Here is a 24,872-nt window from a genome sequence, read left to right on the forward strand (position 1 = left end):
GAAAAATGGTAACATTTTTTACTTTACTTTAGTGAGAATCTACTTTTTTCTTTAATACACCAATATTTTGGTTAAATATGGTATCATTATTATTTACCTTCCTGTTGTGAGATTTTTGTGAGTTTTGGAACTCTTTAGCACCTGCCTGTGTGAACTTCTCATTGGACACTGATATTAGCCTAAAAAAGAGGTACATCTATGAGTACTAGTGTCCCCCCTTATGGATTCGCTAACAACCCTGCCAGCTTACCCTTCCCTTTCCAACTGAGGTGTAGGCCATGCCTTGTGAAAACCCCCCTATCAATAGCCTCGACAGGAACCAAACCAATATCTGACAGAGTGGCCGCCGTACGCAACTGATCCAACTCCATATTTACCCTCCTGACATAGCAGTTTAACTGGGGATGATCATGCCGCACGAAAGCAGGCACCAGCCCAACATTGGTATGGGTCTTTGCCGAAGCTATTTTCACCAGGTCACACTCAATACTGTAGCCCTGATCCCTATCGATACTGTTTCCCACTCCACCCACTATCATCACATGATCCTGCTTTGAGAAACCCTTGCACAGGGAACCTATATCCTCCACCACCTGGCTAAAACTTGCACTTGGCTTGAAAAAGTTTGTGACCTGGTACCTGTCACCTGTTTTTCCTGCAAAATCTGGCCCACACCTCTTCCATGGATGCTACCTAGCAACAGAACTTTCCTCTTACTTTCTACTTTTTTTGAAACAGTTGGCTTCCTAGTGAGATTCTGTTGGATCTCAACTACATCTACTTCTACTGGAGCCTCTTCCTCACTTAACTGTGGTGGCAAGGCAAATCTATTGGTTGTGCCAATTGGGGAACTGTCAGACACTGTCCTCTTTCTGTGGCCCCTGTTCCCAGCTACCACTTCCCACCACCCTCCTCCCCCTCCTCCCCTTAATCTCTTCAGTTCCTCCCTCGCTCTGTCCAAATCAGCCTGAAGGGCTCTAATTTTCTCTTTCTGCTCAGCTATAATCCTCTCTCTTGAGCGAACCCTGCAAAAGAATGGAAGAGTCTCGTTTGCTTCCCCGATTCAAGTCTTTGGTTTTCCCTCCGGAGGATAGCAAAGGCAGAGGACTGCGCTAAGAGGTGCCTGCGCGGTAACACAAGGGATTAGTAGGGTTGTGGGACGTCGAGTGACCAGTGAGGCGACGGCGTGCTTCCGGAGGTTAAGGCCTCAAATTCGCGACTAGCTTCGGTACAGTCTGCTCCCCGTGTGTGTGCGCCTGCGAACTCGCACTCTGTAGTGGCGAGGGCAGTCTTTACTTGTGCGAGTGGTGGGCATACCTCGGCGGTGCCCCGTCAGCGCAGTGAAGTCCATTGCGAAAGAGCCATCATTCTGGAATATACGTAGAGTTCAATTCTCACCGGTGCTGTGGCACGTTCTCGGCGTTGTGACAAACTAATCAGAGGAGTCTTGTTCGTACTTCCTGGCTCCGGTAGCCTGCCACCACTACGTTGCCCTCAGTCAAGTCTGAGGAAACGTGTTTGCTGCGCTCAAAACGTTTGGTCCACCAAAAAAAGTGATAAATTGTACAGTGCCAAGTTCTTAGCACTCTGGTTCAAGAGCTTTTATTTATGTGAAATCTCACAAAACGTTAAGTACTTAAGAAACTTGCAGTGTCATAAGTAATGCTTAACTTTACACTGACCTGGCTGCCCAGCACGTTACTTTTTTGTTCTAGTACAGACTGAACTGTTGTGAGTAGAGAAGAACGAATAACTAGAACTCCATTTTAAGCTCTTGATACAACTTATGTATTTCTATGTACAGTTAGCTACTTGTAGTAATCGCTTTGTGTTAGAGGAATTTGTTGTGTACTTGTTTGGATCTGTTAAAAATTTTGCAAATTCTGCCTGAGCTATAGGATGGCAGACTCTTCTGACGGTCGGCACTTGAATTGAGGCTCACACACTATTAATCGCTGAATATGACACCATCTGCGTAAGTCCAGTAATTTCGTGTTAACTTCATTTACTCTCTTTGTAAGAGGATCACTTCTAATAATGTAATTCTAAACGTAAACTATTTCCTATTTACTGTAAGACTGAGCCTTGATATCTTTAAAATTAAGATTACGCTTCGAGAAGCAGACCGATGTTACTGGCTGTATAACTTGCAACCTCTCCAAATGGTTCAAATGGCTCTGAGCACTATGGGACTTCACTTCTGACGTCATCAGTCCCCTAGAACTTAGAACCACTAAAACCTAACTAACCTAAGAACATCACACACATGGATGCCCGAGGCAGGATTAGAACCTGCGACCGTAGCGGTCGCGCGGTTCCAGACTGAAGCGCCTAGAACCGCTTGGCCACACCGGCCGGCCGCAACCTCTCCTCTATATGTTTCTGTATGAAATTTAGCCCAGAATTACCTCCCATTCTATAAAAAATCTGCGTATTACCAAGACTACGTACCTGTAAACTGTCATCCAAGTTAAACTCGCTTGCTAAGCTAACCGTTGACTGAGCATAACTTAATTTGAAGTTAACTGTAGCCGATCTCAATACAACTTGCCTTAATATCAAATGCGCAATTGAAGTAAACCAATTATCTGTCCCTAATCAAAATTTCCAATTACCTTGCGTCTTGAGTACATTGTTGCAGATTTGTCGAAAACAACAGCAAGGAGGCAGCGGCTGAGCTAGCTTTTCTTTTTTAAAAAGATGATTTCCAGACAATATACAGACTGCTGCATACCATATGGTGCAATGTGGTATTGCGTAATGTTAAACCATGTTTTAATAGTCGAATGGGGAAAGTAACTATTCGTATGGAATGATATCCAAGACAACGATTTTAGAATGAACTATGTATTCAAAAAGACATAGTAGAAACTCGCGTGGTCAACACGCACAACTCTGCTCTGAACACTATACTTAACACAGTGAACAACGATTTAAAAAGGGTACCATGCTAACAGAATTTCTTTAATTACAAATAAAACAACGGCTTAATCAGTTGGTGTGTTAATGCATAACACCGTGAAGTGGGGATTTCTTTCTCTCTCTGCTCTGAGGAAGTTAACTAGCTAATAATAATTATTCTGAAAAATTAGCTGCAGTCTTACCTAAACTTCTCTTGAGAAATAACATCATTCAAAATTTATATTCTCTTCGCTTTCCAATATGTATATCATATTCATTCTTCCTGGCCTGCACAAAAAATTTATGTAACAGATACAATCGCAAGTCAATACAGCTCTAATGAATATGTCCATCACCTACCACATTTCAACAAAGAATGTATTAGACTGTTGTACGCTGTCGCTGATGGTAACAAAGATATCCACACACTGCAGTGTTCTGCTATGGCCGCTGTTAGGTAGACTCTGATGTAGTTTCAGGTCTGCAGAAAACAGACGTATTTCTAGGAAATGCCGACCTCTGCAACAATAACGAAATACTTGACTATTCATCACTGATGAGCCATGGATAACTCTCTAGGTAAAGAAAGGCGAACAGCAAGCTATGGCCCTGTGCTACGTCTCGTGGTGAGAAAAGGCAGCTCTAAAGGCAGACCTCACCAGAGTGTGGGTGCTGTGATCAGTGGCCGTAGAGATGGCTGCAGGTGGTCGCTGTTCAACATACAGCCGCAAACCGACCCCCAGCTGAGGCCGGCCGCTTCCAGCAACGAACTACAGCCCGACCTTTCTCCTAGCCTTCGAAGACTCAGTGTTAGTGTCTGTGGAAATCTTTTTACGAAATTGTCACATACGTAGGTAGTAAGTACGTCTCAGATGCGTAAGTATGAATACAGAAATGCTGCTTCCACGCTGTCTCTTACCATGTGTAATGGTTCTTTATTTACGTGACCATTACGGCACTCCAACCCCAGTTCTCGATACCAGTAATGTCGTACTACTTTTCTGCGAAGTGACAGACATTTTTGTGACAATATTCACTGTTGGTTTTATTAATGTATACGTACTCCGATGTATCGATATATTACAGTGATATGGTTCTTGTATCATTTCTGTGAGATTGTCATACTCTGACCTACTTGTAACCGGTTTGGCGCGACTACGCACAGAGCAGTCTTTGTTTCACTTTGCAGAAGTTGTTATTTCGCTTTGTAAAACAACGGTCAAGTCTTGCGTTTGGTTAAATTGGAAATTAAATATATGAAGATTGGTACAAAACTGTTATCTTGATGATGTGACAATTAAGAAGAATTATATGTGAATTTACAAGAAGTTAAATAAAAATGTGGATCGTGAACACCAAGTCAAAAATTATTTCTGCCATACCGTTCTGATCTGGGATTGTTTGATCAATAAGAATTTCCTGAAAAACGCATTTTAGGTCTTCAAATATTGCTAAAATCCAGATCTGGACCTTCTAGCAGTCAAAGTGGAATCACCCTAGAATCAACAAGATGAGCCATAACGACTTCGACGAAATCTACGTGGGAATCCATTCAAGGTAAGTGCCAAAATTAATGACTTTTTTACAGTGACTTCATTATTTCCATTCTGACGATACCATCCATATTCAATAACTTTGTTGTTGCCCGATAAAGCGAACATATGCTGCGTGAGCAACATTATTAATCTGATTTCTAACCTACTTTGCAAGTGGGGGTATTGTTAGACATGCTACACACTGAAACCCATTTTTACACACGACAGCAACTTACAATAAGCCTCCTCTCCCTCCTCGTTTCGTAACAAAAAACAAACTACGAACTCTGTCTACGATACTGTTGCCGATGAAAGATGAGCAAACTCTCGAGGTCAAAGATCTATAAGAATCATTTTGTCCTGCTTCCCTCAATTTTATGTATTTCGCATAAATTTTCGCAATTTTACCAGGTTTTCAGTAATTCCACCGCATTTCACCCAGTTGCTCTAGTTCCAAACCACTACTCTGGACAACATGTCACGTCAAGCAAACGTCCCATCGCATCGATCTCGCGATACTATCAGCACGTGAGATTGCAGCATGGTTCTCAATTTTTGTATCATTTATAAACCACTGCCTCCATTACTTTGAGAGTGCTATATGCATGCGGAGATTTTGTGAACCGTTATAATGCCTACATCACATGAGACAAATGTCTTTTCGTAGCGTGCGACATAGCAAGCACAGAGAGGAAATGCGGAAACTAAGTTCCTTTACAAATTCGGTAAGATATTTAATGACTGGCCTTCTCGCATTCTTAGCATAAAGTCAGAATGGAAGATCCCTCAAACACCGTTGATGATTACCACCCAAACAAAGGAATCACTTTCACAGTAGCACACTGCCGCTATTTCGAAACGTGCAGCCACTTCGTCAAACCTATCGGCTAGAAATCCTAAGCAGATCTCCAGATGGTTCCTCTACGCTTCTTGTAACTGTTCCTGTCTTTATACAGCGCTCCTTGAAACATGGTTTCCGATTTAATTTGAAAATGACCAGGACTTACATTCGGCGTCTCGTGAAGGAACAGAATGAGCTGGGTTGGGGCATGTATCAAATTTGGCTGGCATGAACAGAAGCAGCAGACCAATCCTGGTAAACAATAGGAGCATATACTCACAGAAAATCGAGGCAGCAGCGGTGGCAGCAGCAGAAGTTGGAGAAATAAGTTCCATACTCAGGTCAACTCCCTGTTGCATCTCCCTACACGTTTGAGTGGGAATCAAATCTACATACAGAAGTGTTTCCAGACTAGTTTCTGCTGTATTTTTCACTCTTCGAGTCTCATGTAGCTACGAAATGAGCGTTACTATAGTCGCAGCTATGTAACTCGATTACTTTCATGCCTATCTCAGCCTAAATCCATGTATATACATCTTTAGACATAGGGAATTCCCAGGATTTCTTAGTAGGTCAACGAATATTACCCATATAAAATGAAGATACACCAGGTTATTTTAGCAGTAAGCACATACGCATATCGAAAAAATGTGAAAAATGACAAAGTTGGTAAAATTACGAAAAGTTATGGGAAATACGTATAAATTGAAGGGGGAAAACGACAAAAGGGGGGAAAATTGAGGAAGAATGACAGAATATTTAAATCAGTGCTCGATGCAGGAAAATTCTTTTACATGAGACCGTGCGTGTGACAGCAAAAGTACGAGACAAAGTTAACATATAAGCACTGGGAACCAGCAAAACAACTGTTCAACGATCACGATTAGATGGCTGAAGCAGCCCAACGTGGATGACTTTAAACAGAGTAACTAATTTAATATGTTTGATCAAAACGCGTGTGTGAAAGTCCAAGTTGTCGGCAACCATCTTACAGATTTTTATGAAGTGTCCGGACATGCGACTACTTTAAACTTTACGTCACCCTTAGCTAAAGAGCATTCTGTTACCAGCATGGGGATTGCAATACGTACCTCCAGAATGGATCGCGTGTTAGACTCTGTGCAAGACAGTTCAAGTGTTTTAAAATCAAACAATATTTACACTGCGCTTCACTGAACACACTACGCATCACAACCATGTGGAGTCGCCTACAGAACACTTGATGTATGGATTTTAACAACATTCTGCAGCATGTCCATTGAGGCAATAGGGTTACAGACAAGTTGACTGCTGTCTGAGATGCGTCCCTAGGAAAGAGAACCGCCTATTTCTAAACTGACAATGATTTGAGTTAAGTAATGATAAAATCTAGATGGATTAACCAGTTGAGAGAGGTTGCAATTAGGAAGAGTGATGCATTCTAGAGAGAATGAGATGTGGCAGGTCATCCATCACAATTTTAACTAATTTTTTCCAGATGTTCTCTCGGTATGAATCAGTTGTGTGTTAAAACGTGGGTTCGCTCGTGTACAATTGTCGGACTGACACAACGCTATCTACCTTCAATCTTTACCAGCAAACCTCCACATAGCAGAACCGCCTTAGGACCTTCAACGCATGTGGGATGAATCGCGTCCACCGAACCGATGGAAACCTATTTCAGCCTTCCCCCCCCCCCCCCCCCCCCCCTTATGTGAACAAAGATACCCGAGAAGTACTCCAAGTCACTGACAGGTCTTTGACATAAATCTTCAGTTTCATAACTTCAGTGATTCTGAACCAGTGACAGGGGGTTGTGAGGTACTGCAATCTCTTTGTATGCATTTGTTTGACAGTAGTAGTCTGTGGATGAATGTTCTATTCAGAGTTTTAGAGCATGGCCTGTAATTTCACATCAAAAGCCGCCGCCACCCGTTTTGTTTAATACCTCATAAGATGCCAATCTTTCATTCCGTTTCCTTTGTTGAGACGTCTGTCGGTACAATTTTCATTGTAGCAGGCGTAAGAATCACAGCTGGAGAATATACGATACTTTTACTTCACCAGAAAGTGAGGTATTCAGTCACTTTTTTTAAAAAAATAGACGAGCTGACATTCAGGCTCATCTCTACCACACACCAATAGCAAGTACTAATGTTCTCAGCATGCAGGGACCTAGAGAGATCGTGTGTACTTGAATGGGTGACGTGATTAAGACTGTTACGGAACAGTTGTCGCAGAACGGCAGTTACGGTGTAGGAATGAGAATACTGCTCTGTATCACTAACGTTGGTCGTTATGCAAGTCTTCAACACTTATGTTCTTTCCGAAAGCAAAGTATCGAAGCGTATTGATTACATGGAACTCAGCTCATTGTTCTCCTCCACGAGACGTCGAATGTAGCAGGTACAGTGCCCTGCTGGTTCTGTTCAGTTCTATATTAAATCGGAGACTATGTTTCAGGGAGGGTTGTTTAACAACAGGGGAACAGTGACGAGGTGCATACAGAGAAAGACCATCTAGATTGTAGCTCAGGATCCTTAGCAGATAGGTTTAACTAATGGGAAGCTCGTTTCGAAACGGAGGGCCCAGTACTGCTATGGATATTATTCATTTGTTGGGGTGGTAATGAAAGGTGTTGGTGAGATCTCTCAGTCTCCGACTTCATCGTACGAATACGAGAATACTTCGCGACTGCCATCCACATAGGAAGAGATGGCCAATCGTAATATCATCTTAACGAATTTGTAAAGTGTTACCGCTGAGGAACTTAGTTTTTCCATCTCCCCTTTGCTTCTGACTATTTCCCACACTAGCAAACAATATTTGTGTCATGTGATGTAGGCAGTATAACACAGTTCACTTTACGTTCACATGGCTACATCATGGATCAAGTTGAAGGTAAGGTGATGCTTTTAGTCAGATGAGATGTTTCATCATCTGACTGTGGATCCGATCTGGCCCAGGAGCAGTGTCGGGGCAATATGCAAGGGCACTGAGGAGCTCCCACTTTTTAAATGGGGCATTATAGGATTCACTGTGGCGTGTAGTGAACGAGAGGACTGTCCCATCCGCCGTTTGTGAGTTCGAAAGGTTCGAGACTAATTCTCCGATGCAGAGCCTCGAGCATTGTGCTCAGCAAAGTGCTTGGCAATCGCGACTGCATCGGTACATTACACGCCATTTATGTTAACACTGGGAACACCTGTTGGGGTCTGGTACCCGAAAACACGTTTGACCCTTGCCCAGACTTGAAAATTTGACGTATGGCACCCAATGGTCGAGGTGTATCTCTCCCAACACCGCTTCCGTCGTTTGGTAAGTTGCCGAACGTGGGCACAGAGCTGTTTGAAGGGTATGAGGTGCTCAATGGAAGGGTGCGCTTACGCCGCTGTAAAGCTCGCGGACGATCATTAATTGCTTCAGCGACTTCTGGTGGCAGGGATGCCTTTCGCCAGGGGCGCCTGAAAGAGCGAAGGATCGAGTTTTCTGAAGCAGAAAGGATTTTAGTCACCTGTTCAACCAGCAAATCGATGTTGCTGTTTGGTGGAGATTCCACAGTGACAGCAGAGGTGAAAGTCTCTCAGTCCGCCTTGTTTAAAGCCCATATGGGCAGGCGTCCATGGGCCTGACGCTGGTGCAGTGACAGGAAGATGGGGAAGTGGTCATTACCACATAGGTCGTGTTGTTTTCTCCAGTTTATAGATGGGAGAAGTCCTGGGCAGCAAATTGATAAATCAATAGCCGAGTTACTACCATGAGCCACACTGAAATATGTGGCTGCCGCAGTATTTAAGGGAAAGGGTCGGACTGAGATATTAAGGTTTCGACGTTTCTGCCCCAGCCATTAAGCACAGTGCCACCCCACAAGGGGCTACAGGCATTAAGATCTCCCAAAAGTAGGAAACGTTTAGGGAGTTGATCAATCAGTGCAGCTAATACATTCAGGTGTACTGCACCATATGGTGGAAGATAAACATTGCAAACAGTTATTTCCTGCGTCGTCATTCTGACAGCCACAGCTTCAAGAGGAGTTTGGAAGTGCACAGTTTCACTACATACTAAGTTCAGGATATAAACGCGAACTCCACCTGACACTCGATTACAGTCGCTAGAATTCTTGTAATATCCCTTATAGCCACAGAGGGCTGGGATCCACATCTCCACGAACCTGGCAGCCTGGAGGGCAATACAGAAAGTTGGTGTGAAGCGTAACATTTGCCGTAGCTCAGCCAGGCAGTGGAAAAACTCGCCGCAATTCCACAGGACGATGAAGTCATCGTGAGACTGGGAAAGTATGGAACATTCAATGAGGCACTTTACGCCTCAGGAGCATCTGCTGCCACTGACGTACTATCTGAGCTGTCTATATCCATTGAGTGTCTGGCGAGATCTATACGCTCAGCTGATGCCAGAATCTCCACCACACAGAGGTGCCAACGCAATTCCCTCGGTTTGGCATCTTTTTGCATTTCTCTCGCTGCTTCTCGGGTTTCCCTGGCTGGGAGGACTTCATTGATTCAATCTCTGTGACTGAGGATGATCGTGAAGCCCTACGATCAGCTACTTTTGGGCTCTTCAGCACTGGCGGGTGTCATCGTTCCCACTAGCAGAAACCTGGGAAGGTAGTGACCCCAGGGACCCCTTGTTAGAGAGAGGAGCTGAAGACGACTTACGCTTCTCCAGCTCAGAAGTTGAGACTAATATCCCCAATGGTTGGGAGGTGTTGCTCCTGACATAGGTGGTGCAGAAGCAACAGAAAGTGAAGTGCCCACCACCGTCAAAGGTGCAGATCAAGTGTTCTGACAGAGGTGACTGGGGTTGGCGGAACTGAGTGGGCTGCAACTGTTGTAGCAGTGGCATAAGACGATGTCATACATAGAAGAAGTAGGTGAATTTCCTCTTAGCCTCAGTGTAGGTCAGTCGGTGCAGGATCTTTTACTCCATGATTTTCCTTTTCTGGAAAACCCTGCAGTCTGGCGATCAAGGCAGATGGTACTCTCCGCAATTGACACAGATGGGAGGCAGGACACATCAAGTATTGGGATGTGATGGGCATCTGCAATCTCGACATGTGACTCGAAGTACAGAGGGAAGACATATGGCCGAAGTTCCAGCATTTAAAGCACCACAGTAGGGTAGATATATAGGGCTTTACATCACAATAGTAGACCATCACCTTGACCTAAGGTAATGTATCGCCCTTGACAGGCAAGATGAAGGCACCGATGACAATATGACTATCCCTCAGACCCTGTGGACACGCTGAACGAAAGGTACACCTCGACGCTCTAAATTGGCGGGCAGCTAGTCAGACTGCAGAGGAAGGTCCTTGTGGAATATGATACCCCGGACCTGTTTAATCTCTTAAGGGGCGTGATGGAAACAGAAACATCCCCAGCTTATCACAAGCGAATAACTCATGACTGGGTAGAGGATGCTGTTTTGATCAAGAGTGACCCAGATCTCATTTTGGACAAGCCCTTCACCTCCTGAAACTTGTCCTCTTAATGGTCAACAAAAAATAGACTTCATCATCATGAAAGACTCCATCAGCTCTCACACACAGAAGGTACCAGGCGAGTAACAGCCTGATATTCCTCCCATGGTGTGTCCAGGGAGGAAACGATTTGGCTTCATACTACTTTGTGTTGAATTGAGTCTGTGAATGCTTTGAGACTGCTGGTGTTTCACCACCAACAAGAGCATCGCATGTCATCCACCCTGATGCCACACACTCCAACCAGGGGCCCTCCCCATGGGTGCCACACAGTCGCAGCAAAGGCCACCTGGCAGGATGGCCATTGCCGGGGCTCCAGATGCCCTAGTCATGGGCATCTACTCCTTGGCATATATAGGGAGTTAACAGTGCAGGCATCAGCAAGGCGATCCCAGGGCCACAAGCAATAGGGTGCATGGTGACTCCACCATAATGGACTGGCTACTATGCTGGATATGAGGTGCAACCAAGCAAACAAGTCCATCATCGTCAGCGTATAAAACGATACTGCACAGTTGATGGAAAAAATAGGCACCCAGGAGGGTGACCTCGCCCAACAGTTGGAGAATGAGCAGAAGTGCAGACACGATGCACCATATAAGGCGCCCTCCCCCAATTGGCTCGCTCTTCGGGAAATTTTGGAAAATGGAGGTTAAACCCTACAGGGGATCATCACGAAGGCCGATACTTGAGAGACATGTTGTAGTCGCGTCTTGAGACAGGCAACTATACTGGCGAAATATTTTTGCATTAGTTGTGTTATTACAATGTGTGCTCTCGATTCCCAGTGCACGTACTGCATTACCATTTGTTGTTTAGAAGTGTTTTCACAATTTGAGCAGTGAAGCATTGTCTGACAGTTGAGGTAGCTCGTCGGTAGTTTGCTGCCATCTCTCTTCTTACCACTTATTTGTTTACAAGTGCCTCCGTATCTGTATACTTCTGATTCAGTGGCAGCCGATTATTCCAGCATCAGCAATGAGACAGTTCGCCCTAATTTCAAGTGGTACACGAGTTAGGGAGGGGAAGTTCGTGAGTAGAAGGGTAGCTGAAGGCGGGGAGATGAACAAGGGGGAGGAGAATGTGTTGGTGGTGACAATGCGATATTGTCTCGTGTACCGCCATGGGAAAGAGATGTGGAGGGGGGGGCGGGGGGGGGGGGCGGGGAGGGGGGGTTGGTCACCCATCTTTAATAAATTTGGCAACAATGGAGACTGCTCCGATTCGACTATTCCGTTATTTCCTTAAACCTCTAGTGTTCACATATTTATTTTGGAAGGACCTATCTTTAATGAAACCATGTTTGTGTTTTTCGGAATATATATAGATACATCTAGAAATTCTTTAAATTCTGGCAATGACAGCTGATCACTCAAGTAAAATCTGTCTATCTTACGCTTCCCTATATTAACCTTTTTTGTATTTATGCATTGTGCTGAATGCAAGTTGTATTACTGAATTTTAAATGAGAACTGAGTTTCTCTTGGTTTCTCGTCTCAATTGAAATTTTTAAGTCAATAACGTTTAGGCAAATGATGCTGCCCACCTCTCAGACGGACACCACCACTCTTTACTACCACCAGACTTTTGAATTACAAGCGCCTTAATGCTGGCATTTTTCTTCTACCCCTCTACATTGCTGAAGTAATGTTCCACTTACCGTTTTACAAAAACTCCTAATACCTTATTAAGTATGTTTAAGATACCAAATCGAACAGTTCGTTCTCATGCATATTGGTCTATACTAGTTCGGTAAGCCTTCCAGAACAGAGTAACACCGTAGTTAAATTTTTTCCTGATTGATTATGCTTTGTATAAAGTATGTTTTGCTTGATACGTAATCTTGGATATGCTGGAAACACATAGAAAGATGTATAATATGTTTTCTCTTCACCGTTTAAAGACTTTGCCTCATTTGGAGGAGGAATATTAATAATATGTAATTTTTGTTGAATTGCTGATATGTTGATATGGAAGGACTTTTTGCAAAAGATGTACACCCTGATCCACACTTAGGGCTTTTGGTTTATATCGAGTTAAAACCTGGTGTACTTCCCCTCTGCAACGAAAGTGAGTTAGCGCGCTCAAAATGTGGTTGGTGCGAAGGCAAGGTGGAAACGATAGTCAGCCAGAGACTAGCAACCGTACAGTTGGCAGCTAGTAACCGGAAAGTGCACAGCGCAGGCGCAGAGTGAAGCTTTCAGTACTTTGAATTATTATGGAAAAGCCTCTGGTGGATAGATGGCTCTAAAATATTTCTGTGTTTCTGAATAAAACCATAAAAGTTGATGATCATCGCCAAGAAGATAACAGAGCAGATTACTTACAACAGGAAGTCCACCTGTTACGTATTCACCACCAACATTGAGCTATCACTTCAGCAGAGAGGAGAAGTCAGATCTTTTTGAAGTGAATGGATCAGCACACTTACTGAAGTATGTGCAAATGTAAGGTAATTCATGTTAAATCTATGTACCAACTTTGATTTCTTTCCTATCACTAAACCTCTTAAGATCCATTCCTATCAAACAGTGATTCCTGAGTACCCTGATTATGAGAAATGGCCAAAAACCAAGTGTTTAATTACTTTTGCTTAAATCTGAGTGCTAAGAAGTTTCCCAAAATTACTCTGGATTTTGTTGAAGTTGAGGGGGGAAGTAAATGTTGCTGTTCCGAAAACCTCCGCAGTAACTGAATTTCTGTAGTTCAAAGTTTCAGTATTAAGAGAATTAACTGATTTAACTGTCTGAAAATATGTTTGTTCTGATAAATAGGTCACACGATTTTGAGGTTGTTTAGAAGTAAATGAAAATTCATTTATAAATCCTGTTTGAAAGATCTTCTGCATTGACAGTCATAAAATTCATACAAGATGAAAGTTGTGAAAGATTATTTCCGAAGTTTGCTTTCTTCAGTTTGTTCATGAAGGAGAGTTTAGATTGTTTTATAGAGATGGTCAAGAAAAAGTGTCCGCCATTTTAAGTTGCTCAAAATGCATAAATTTAATTAGTTAATGAATATACTGAATGCATTTGAAGTTAATATTTAGTTTTGTGCACATTTTGATAATTAGTGTAATATCTGTTGAGCCCCCGTTGACTTTTTCTTACCAAAGGTAAAGCTACCGTGAGTGCCATTATCCTTGAAAGCATGTACAACATTGCTTATCAAGGAATGTGTAAATCTTACTGCCAGTGAATTTTAATTACATTTGTGCTATTTAGAAATTGTCTGATATAATAGGACTGGGCCCATGTCCATTTTTAATTTAAGATTGATTTCCACTTTTGTTGTTGATGAAATAACTTATGTCAGGTAAAGTATTTACTGTTGATGAGTGCTGAAGTATCAATTGTGTTTGTGAGAACTTGCATTCCCTATTGAAACTGGTTATATCTACCATACTACCTATCTGCTTGTAAAAAGGTTCGTTGCAGTTCTGTGAGATGGAAGTATAGGTTGTTTTTCCATCAGAACTATTCACTGTTTATTTGAAGAAAGGTTTTACATTTCTATGCCTAATTAGGCTGGCGACCGTGTTCTATTTCAATTGAGTAAATGTGATTAGCTGAAACATTTTCTAAATTGGATCAGTTACTTTCTCTGTCCTGAAGTAACATAGGTATTAAGTTTGATGAGCCAAAACCATTAGGTATTACTGCATTACTTTTCTAAATTCCTCTCAGAGGTTAACATTTACTGCAAGTTTAGGCCAGATCTGGCAAATTTACTACGGCAGTAGTGTTGTAAGTAGCTGCCTTGTGACAAAAATAAACCTTGTCGCCAGGTAAACAGCATGCCAGTATAACAAGCGGAGCAATAATGTGAGAACTCAAGACGTCCCACTATCTTCATTTTATAATTCGTAACTTATGTTATCAGATGCACTACATGTATATTATCCAGTCCTCAGTTCTAGGACCATTATCCTGTATAATATCTTTTGCAGCTTATCAAATTACTGGTAACTTAGCTGTAATTTACTTTTTACAGATGTTTTGTATAGATAACTGGGTCACGGATCTGCACTACTACATCTACCTCGTCACCAAAATAAATCCGAACTGCAATGGACAATACTTTTATTAACTAATACACACTCAGTACGAAGAGTCGATAGCCTCGCCACAAGAACACCCAAATACAGGGAATGGTTGACTTATAAAACATTGCTACATTAGAGAGAAGCACAGGACACATCCAGCAAGACAGATATCGTTTAAACATGCATAAATAGCGTACATGCACTAATTGTAAACTAAATACTCAGCAACTGTTGACATGGGGTAGACTAGACCAATTCGTCTTCAAATTCTGGATGACGCACTATGAAACAAACCATGTGCTTGATGGGATACGATTGTCAGTCAGTATATAAAACAGGTTGTACGTGGAAATTATTAAAACTAGAGTTAAAAATTGTTGATGCACTTCAGAAATGTCTTTACTCTTCCATAGACAGTCGCAAGCAATGACCAAACCCGACACTGTGTGGATGTTGCAGCTATCAGCGTCTTCGTACACAGCAGAAGAGGCTACACACTCTCCAGACGATTGTGCGCTGCTTGCTTGACTGTTTAAGATCTGCGTGAGTGGAATGTCTGATCGAGGCTGCCTGCAAAGGCGGCTCGCCAGGCCACACCTCATCGCCCAACTTCTGGAGAGCTTCGGCGTGGAACGCCATCTGGAGCACGGCGTCGCGGACGTCACCCTCCACGCCGCACACTGCGTTCATCTGGTGCGCCACCATCAGCTGCGTCAGTCTGCGCCCGAGGAGGACCACCTGCATCCGACCGCGCTCTTTCAGCTTAGCGCGCAGGTTCTTCGTGTGGAAGACGAGTGTTCTCAGCACGGCTGCGTGCAGCCGCCACAACTTGAGCACCGTGCTGTACAGTGACGACCCGTCCGATTCTTCATCGTCGACAGTGATCTGGAAGAAGAAAGAAAGGACACTAGTTCCCTTCAACATTAATCGGCTGATTAGTTACATGTTTCATTACAGATCTGAAATCGTAAGGGCATAGACAAAGAAGCTGAATCGAATACCTTTAGTTGTGAAATGAGAAAACGCAGAACATTGAACGACTGCTTTAGTGGAATATATGACGCACACGCGAGACGTAGATGAGTAGATGCATAAATCTGAGACACATGGGTTCCGCAAAATTTGGGAAATACCGCAAAAGTCGATGGCGAATTTTGATCATGTGACTTCAAGACGTGCAGCGGATGATCCTATCGCGGGCTGTCGCACCTGAGCATCCCAGTCGAAGTATTTCCGTCGTCGTCGCTCTGGGCCTACATGTGCGCATTTGTTCATGGGGCTCAGGCTTCGGGTCTTTCTTCTAGCAGGCAGTTTTTCCATTGCGTTAGGCAACCGCGTTTTTAAATTGAGGTAACTATTTTATTTACCGATTTCGCGGTCGCCGCCAGTTTATTGCAAAGCACGGTACAACAAATATCTACCATACTGCGGCATAACTATTTGAGACACCTTTCGAAATGCGTCGCTAGCGGATAATGACCTACGTTTTATTTACTGAATATCTATACAAAAAAGTGACAAGACTAAAACACGGAAGAGGAACTTTTACTTCGTTACAGTGAGGACAACTTCGTAATTTCTACTTTTGTAACTGAAACGCCCTCCTTAACCCGCAGGACAGGGCGGTATGAAGTGTGGAAAGGGGCCAAAGTAAGGGGGCTGTCAGTTACACTCGAACATAAAACTATTATTTGATCAAGCATTACAAGACCCTAAATATCTTTAAAACACAGCTTTAATCTGAGAATTACTGGCTGAAAGCCACTAATTTAAAGACGGCTGAAGGCCAATAACTTTAAACTCAATTATAGTCAGAAATTTAAAAGGCAATCGTTATCTTAAAACAGTTCTTTAGTTCATAGTATGAAGGCTTTCACGACCGGATGAAATATCTTCTGGTAAACCTTGCGGGATGTAAGGTCGTGGTCCATGAAACTCTTCAGCTCCTAACGTTTCGTCCAGTGCTTCGCTGGACATCTTCAGAGGGGTGTTTCTCCTCCGGTGAGTCTTGGTCAGTCGGCAAGACTCACCGGAGGAGAAACACCCCTCTGAAGATGTCCAGCGAAGCACTGGACGAAACGTTAGGAGCTGAAGAGTTTCATGGACCACGACCTTACATCCCGCAAGGTTTACCAGAAGATGGTTCTTTAGTTATTTAAAACACTAACATTTTTTAAATACGAAAGGCCTTAAGTGAAACAGTTCTTTAATTTGGGCTGAACGTCTTAGAAACACCTCAAGATCAAAATCGGCTGAAGGCCCAAGACGTAAAATTCAACAACATTAAACGTTTTAAAAATGCCGAAGGCCTTACGTGAAACAGTTTTTTTAACTAGGCTGAAGGCCCTAAGAGCAAAAGAACTAAAAAATCGGCTAATAACCATACAAGTACAAACAAGAACTAATTAAAAGATAAATAGGGCAATACACACAATGGCACTCATATGTTCGAGGATCGGCCTGTAATTCAAACACTAACACTCGCTTAGGTGAGACAGGCAGTTGGGCCAACCATTCACGATCCGATCCATAGGAATGCCACAGATACGGTTCCGAAGTGGACCATATGGACGCAGTCCTAAATCCGGTGGACCAGAGGACGGAAGGGATAAAGAGCTCGGAGGTTGAGAAGAGTTGACCAAATCCGAGCAAATAATATACTGTATCCGCTTATGGTGACAGATGTATTGGACAGCCTGGATAACAGCATAAATGGGCGGAGGGGCGGAGGGGCGGAGGGGCGGAGGGGCGGAGTGGCGGAGTGGCGGAGTGGCGGAGTGGCGGAGTGGCGGAGTGGCGGAGTGGCGGAGTGGCGGAGTGGCGGAGGGGCGGAGGGGCGGAGGGGCGGAGGGGCGGAGGGGCGGAGGGGCGGAGGGGCGGAGGGGCGGAGGGGCGGAGGGGCGGAGGGGCGGAGGGGCGGAGGGGCGGAGGGGCGGAGGGGCGGAGGGGCGGAGGGGCGGAGGGGCGGAGGGGCGGAGGGGCGGAGGGGCGGAGGGGCGGAGGGGCGGAGGGGCGGAGGGGCGGAGGGGCGGAGGGGCGGAGGGGCGGAGGGGCGGAGGGGCGGAGGGGCGGAGGGGCGGAGGGGCGGAGGGGCGGAGGGGCGGAGGGGCGGAGGGGCGGAGGGGCGGAGGGGCGGAGGGGCGGAGGGGCGGAGGGGCGGAGGGGCGGAGGGGCGGAGGGGCGGAGGGGCGGAGGGGCGGAGGGGCGGAGGGGCGGAGGGGCGGAGGGGCGGAGGGGCGGAGGGGCGGAGGGGCGGAGGGGCGGAGGGGCGGAGGGGCGGAGGGGCGGAGGGGCGGAGGGGCGGAGGGGCGGAGGGGCGGAGGGGCGGAGGGGCGGAGGGGCGGAGGGGCGGAGGGGCGGAGGGGCGGAGGGGCGGAGGGGCGGAGGGGCGGAGGGGCGGAGGGGCGGAGGGGCGGAGGGGCGGAGGGGCGGAGGGGCGGAGGGGCGGAGGGGCGGAGGGGCGGAGGGGCGGAGGGGCGGAGGGGCGGAGGGGCGGAGGGGCGGAGGGGTAAAAGGGAGGTACAAGGTATTTGATGTTCCTTGGCTGTGAGATTAACTTCCATAATATGAGTAACCTGATCGTCGATGCTAGGAAATGGACAGTCATCAAATGTTGCTATAGATGAGAAAAGTGTCCAGTCAGCTTGAGAGAACTTCCAGCGTCTTTGGCGCATAGATGACCGTTGTGGTTGTAATCTAAGGTGGTGGTGGTGGTGGTGGTTGGGATGTTTAAGGGGGACTAAACAGCGAAGGTCAGCAGTCCCCCATTCCAAAATCAGGCGAGCCGTAAATCTACGGAGCGGGTAAAAACCAAAGGGGGAGGAGACATCCCCCCAGGCGCTAAAAGAACACAAATGCAGCAACAAACACTACAGACAAGAACAGGACAGAGGAACACCAGACAGAAAGAAACAGAAGAAAGGAGGATCGCCGGAGACTGGATGACTGACCACGAGAAAAAAAAAAAAGGGAAAGAGTCAACCATCTGACGGCACACCAGAACAGCAACAGAGACAAGGACAAAAGACACAGAAAGGGAAAGGCGCAGGACTTCCCTAAATCGAACCATAAAAAGGACTACTATGGATAAAATGTAAAACATTGTCAGCCATGGAGGCATCGTCGGATAAAACCAAAGCCAAAGTGCCCAGGAGATTAAGAGATTGCCGGAGTGTGCGCAGTCGAGGACACTCCAGCAAAATGTGGCCGACCGTCAGCCGGGACCCACACCGACACAAGGGGGGGATCCTCCTGACGCAACAGATGGCCGTGCGTCAGGTATGTATGGCCGATGCGCAGCCGACACAGGACTACCGAGTCCCTGCGAGAAGCCCGCAGGGAGGAACGCCACACATCGGTCGTCCCCTTGACAGCCCGCAGTTTATTCGGGGCTGTCATCCCACGCCACTCAGCAGCCCACATCCCAATCAGCTTACGGCGCAACACTAGCTGCTGGTTGCGAGCCGTAAGGCCGATCTCCAAAGCCGGGGCGTCGATCGCCCCTTTGGCCAGCCTGTCTACACGTTCGTTCCCTGGGATGCCAACATGACCGGGCGTCCAAACCAGGACCACCGAACAACCAGAACGGGCAATGGCGGAAACAGACTCCTGAATGGAGGACACCAGAGGAGAGGAGGGATAGCAGCGGTCGATGGCCTGAAGGCTGCTCAGGGAGTCACTGCAGATCACGATGGACCTACCTGAGCAGAAACGCATATGCTCAAGAGCGCGCAAGATGGCCACCAGCTCTGCAGTAAAAATACTGCATCCAGCCGGCAAGGAGCGTTGCTCAACATGGGCAGAGTGAGCAAAGGCGTAGGCAGTGCGACCATCAACCAGGGAACCATCAGTGTAGACAGGCTCACAGGCCGGAAATGATTCGAGGAGCGCAAGAAAACGGCGACGGAGGGCCACAGGCGGAACCGAGTCCTTAGGGCCGTGTGCCAAATCCAGACGGACAGACGGCCGGGACAAACACCAGGGAGGCGTAGGTGTACGGACCCGGAAGGGAGGCAGAAGAGGGAATGACCCCAGTTCTGACAGCAGGGACTGGACACGGACAGCTACGGAAAGCCCAGACCTAGGTCGCCGTTCGGGCAGATGGAGGACAATGGCAGGGAAAAGCAGGCGACGATTGGGATGGCCTGGCGAGCAATGGACGTGGACAGCATAGTCGGCGAGCAGACGATGGCGGCGAATCCGCAGCGGGGGAACCCCGGCCTCCACCAGTAGACTATCCACGGGACTAGTGCGAAAAGCGCCAGTTGCAAGCCGAACCCCACAGTGGTGTATGGGGTCTAACAACTTCAACACTGAGGGGGACGCAGACCCATAAGCCAGGCTCCCATAATCAAGCCGGGACTGCACAAGGGCTCTGTACAATCGCAGCAGCGTGCAGCGATCTGCACCCCAAGACGTGTGGCTAAGGCAGCGGAGGGCGTTGAGGTGCCGCCAGCACTTTTGCTTCAGCTGAGTAATATGAGGAACCCATGTGGGCCGGGCATCAAACACGAGTCCCAAGAAGCGGCAAGTGTCCACCACTTCAAGCAGGTGGCCGTCGAGGTAAAGTTCAGGATGAGGGTGGACCGTCCGACGCCTGCAGAACTGCATAACTCGAGTCTTGGGTGCAGAGAACTGAAAACCGTGAGTCAGAGCCCATGAAGCTGCCTTGCGAATGGCGACTTGCAGCCTGCGGTCGGCGACTCCCGTAGTCGTGGAGCTAAATGAGATGCAGAAGTCGTCGGCATACAAAGAAGGAGACACCGACGACCCCACTGCTGCAGCCAGACCATTAATGGCCACCAGAAATAAGGACACACTCAACACCGAGCCCTGCAGGACCCCATTTTCCTGCGTATAAGAAGAACTAGAGGCGGCACCGACTTGCTCCCGGAAAGAGCGGTGCAATAGAAAGGTTTGAAGAAAAGCCGGGAGCCGACCACGAAGACCCCACTCATACAACGTGGCGAGGATGTGATGCCTCCATGTGGTGTCATACGCTTTCCGCAGATCGAAAAATACAGCAACGAGATGCTGACGTCGGGCAAAGGCCGTACGAATAGAAGACTCCAGCCGCACCAAATTGTCCGTGGCAGACCGGCCCCGACGGAAGCCACCCTGGGATGGAGCGAGGAGACCGCGCGACTCAAGGACCCAACACAAACGCCGCCCCACAATACGTTCGAGCAATTTGCACAAAACGTTGGTGAGGGTAATGGGACGATAGCTGTCCACCGCCAGTGGGTCCGCACCGGGCTTCAAGATGGGGACAATAACACCCTCTCGCCATTGCGACGGGAACACGCCTTCGCTCCAAATGCGGTTAAATACCGCGAGAATGTGACTCTGGCAGTCCCGGGAGAGATGCTTCAGCATCTGCGCGTGGATGCGGTCCGGTCCTGGTGCTGTATCAGGGCAATCGGCGAGGGCAGCGAGGAATTCCCTCTCGCTGTAAGGAGCGTTGTATTTTTCAGAACGACGCGTGTGAAATGAGAACTGCGTCCGCTCGGCTCGCTCCTTTAGAGAGCGAAAGGCGGGGGGATAAGATGCAGTCGCAGAGCTCTGAGCAAAGTGCGCGGCAATCCGTTCAGCAATGGCGGCAGCGTCCGTGCAGACAGCGCCGTCCAAGGAGAGCCCAGGGACACCCATAGGGGTCTGGTATCCATAAATCCGCCGGATCCGGGACCACACGAGTGAGGGGGAGACATGGGAGCCCAAGGATGAGACATACCTCTCCCAGCACTCCTGCTTACGCCGTGCAATAAGACGACGGGCGAAGGCACGGAGCCTCTTAAAGGCGATGAGGGTCTCCAGAGACGGGTGCCGCCTATGACGCTGAAGAGCCCGCCTACGGTCGCGAATAGCCTCAGCAATCTCCAGCGACCACCAGGGGACAGCCTTCCGCCGAGGGAGGCCAGAAGAACGGGGGATGGAAGCCTCGGCCGCTGAAATGATGGACGTGGTTAAAACACGGACCACCTCGTCAATGTCACCCTGTAGGGGAGCCTCAATGGTTGCCGCAGAAGTAAAACCCGGCCAGTCAGCCCTGTGGAGAGCCCAGCGGGGCAGGCGCCCAGAAGAATGACACTGGGGCAGCGACAAATTGATGGGAAAATGGGCACTACCACACAGGTCATGATGCACTCTCCAGTGGAGGGATGGGACAAGTCCAGGGCTGCAAATAGAGAGATCGATGGCCGAAAACGAGCCATGGGCAACACTGAAATGCGTGGGAGCACCGGTATTCAAGAGGCTAAGGTCGAGCTGAGCCAAAACATGCTCCACGGCCCGACCGCGGTCATCGGAGACAGTCCCACCCCATAGAGGGTTGTGGGCATTGAAATCGCCCAGAAGCAGCAAAGGTGGCGGGAGTTGAGCCAGCAGTGCAGCCAAGACATGTCGAGGGAGCTCCCCATCCGGAGGAATGTAAACAGAGCAAACAGGCGTCTGAAGGGGTACTGGCGAGCTACAAACACAGTGGTGAACAAAAAGACAAACCCCACCCGACGCTCGTTGACAGGCAGCGCGGTTCTTATAGTATCCCCGATAACCGCGAAGGGCGGGGGTCCGCAGTGCCGAAAACCAAGTTTCCTGCAGAGCAATGTAGAGAACAGGGGAATCACTCAGAAGCATCCGGAGCTCAGGCAGGTGGCGGAAATAACCACCGCAGTTCCACTGGAGAATGGAAGCAGGAAGGGACTGGGAGGGCGTAAATGCGACTAAGAGGCAGACAGCGCCTCAGAGCCAACTGCCGCCACCGGGGGAGAGGCAGCTGAGTCCATAGGAGAGGCTCCCAAGGGTTCCGTGAGGGCGAGATCCGCGGCAGAGACGAGGATCTCCACCTCATCCCCGGAGCCAGGACTATGTACAGCAGGCGGTGCTGAAACCGCCGGAACGTCCTTCTTCTTGGACACATGCCATTCCTCCTCCTCACGTCGGCCCTTAGGGTGAGAGGGCTGGGAGAGCTTCTCTGAAGGAGCGTCGGAGGCTGACGACGACGCAGAAGCCCTACGACCAGCCACTGGCTGACATCCGGCTGGGAAGGAGAAGAAACGGAGGAAGGGAGAACCCCGAGGGACCCCTTCCGCGAGAGAGGAACCGGCGGAGGCAACGCCGGCGGAGAAAGAGGGGGAGGGATGAGCCTCCCGGTTGTGGAGCAGATGTCACTCCCGAAGTAAGCGTGGGGGGAGCGACAGAAGAGGGTTTGCCCCCAACTGCTATGGGGACAACAGAGGAAGGCTTGCCCCCAGGCACGAGGGGGGCAGACAGAGATACATGGCCCCGAGGGCCCACTGAAGGCGGCACAGATGAAGCGACAACCGTCGCTCGCGTGGGCGACGATAACGTGGCTGCAGCATAAGATGTTCGAAGGGAAGCAGGATACAACCTTTCATATTTCTGTTTAGCCTCTCGATAAGTAAGCCGGTCCAGGGTCTTAAATTCCATTATCTTCCGCTCCTTATGAAGAACGGGGCAATCCGGCGAGCATGGAGAGTGGTGCTCCCCACAGTTGACACATACAGGCGGAGGCGCACATGGAGAATCAGGATGAGAGGGGCGTCCGCAATCTCGACATGTAGCGCTGGATGGGCAACGGGAGGACATATGCCCAAACTTCCAGCACTGGAAGCACCGCATCGGGGGAGGCACGTATGGCTTGACGTCGCAACGGTAAACCATCACCTTGACCTTCTCGGGCAAGACATCACCCTCGAAGGCCAAGATAAAGGCACTAGTGGCCACCCTGTTTGTCTTGGGTCCTCGATGGACACGACGGACAAAATGCACACCACGTCGTTCCAAGTCGGCTCTCAGCTCGTCATCGGATTGCAACAAGACGTCACGATGGTAAATAATCCCCTGGACCATATTTAAGCTACTGTGGGGAGTGACGGTAACAGGGACGTCACCCAGCTTATCACACAAGAGCAACGCTCGTGACTGGGCTGGGGAGGACGTCTTGAGGAGGATAGACCCATTCCTCATTTTTGACAACCCTGCCACTTCCCCAAACTTATCCTCCACGTGTTCCACAAAAAACATAGGCTTCGTCGGAAGAAAGGAGTCACCATCAGTCCTGCTGCAGACAAGGTATTGCGGTACGTAAGGCTCCCACTTGGCACTAGACCGGCGTCCCTCCCATGGCGCAGCCAACGAGGGGAACGTCTGAGGGTCATATTGCGCAGCATCGAAGTCGACTCTACCTCGCTTAGAGACGCTGGTGGCCGTGCGACCACCAGCTTGGTGTGATTTATTGCGCTTCATTGCGCCACATCCGCCCAGATGCCACCTACTCTGAACGAGGGCTCTCCCCAAGGGCGCCACCCAGCCAAAGCAATGGGTACCTGGCCGATATCCCGTTGCCCGGAGTCCCCGTGCCCCAGACAAGATGGGCACATACTCCTTGGCATGCATGGGGAGGAAACAGCTCTGGCATCTGTAGTGCGATCCCTGCGTTGTCAGGGGGCTACCACCAAGAGGGTACATGACGACCCCACCACAACGGACTGGCTACCGTGCTGGATTTTAGGTGTTTAAAGGGTCCACAGCTGTCGTAGGCGCTAAGAAGAAGAGTGCGCACTAGGCGAGAAGGAGACAACCCAGAAGATGTTGGGCGTAGTCCCCCCCACACGACAATAGGTAACATGCAAGATGGTGGAGCATGATGGACCAATAGAAAAACACCACGTAAGGTGTCCTTCCCCAAATGGCACGCACTGACGACGGAAATTTGGAAGAAAAAAGGAGGTCAAACCCAAGAGGGGACCATCACAGAAGGCCGAAACGTTTGAGACTCCTTTTAGTCGCCTCTTATGACAGGCAGGAATACCGCGGGCCTATTCTAACCCCCGAACCCGCAGGGGGTTGTAATCTAAGGACACATGGAAAATGGTCACTTGAATGTGTATTAGCAAGAGCGAACCATTCAAAGCGCCGAGCTAGCTGGACAGCACCAACTGAAAGGTCCAAATGAGAGAAGGTGGACGTGGGGGCAGACAGAAATCTGGGTTCTCAGTGTTGAGACAAACAAGATCTGGTGGAAGCTGACCAAGCAGATGAAGGAGACCAGCT

Source organism: Schistocerca serialis, chromosome 2, assembly GCF_023864345.2.
Source record: "Schistocerca serialis cubense isolate TAMUIC-IGC-003099 chromosome 2, iqSchSeri2.2, whole genome shotgun sequence".
Classification (NCBI taxonomy): Eukaryota; Metazoa; Arthropoda; class Insecta; order Orthoptera; family Acrididae; genus Schistocerca; species Schistocerca serialis.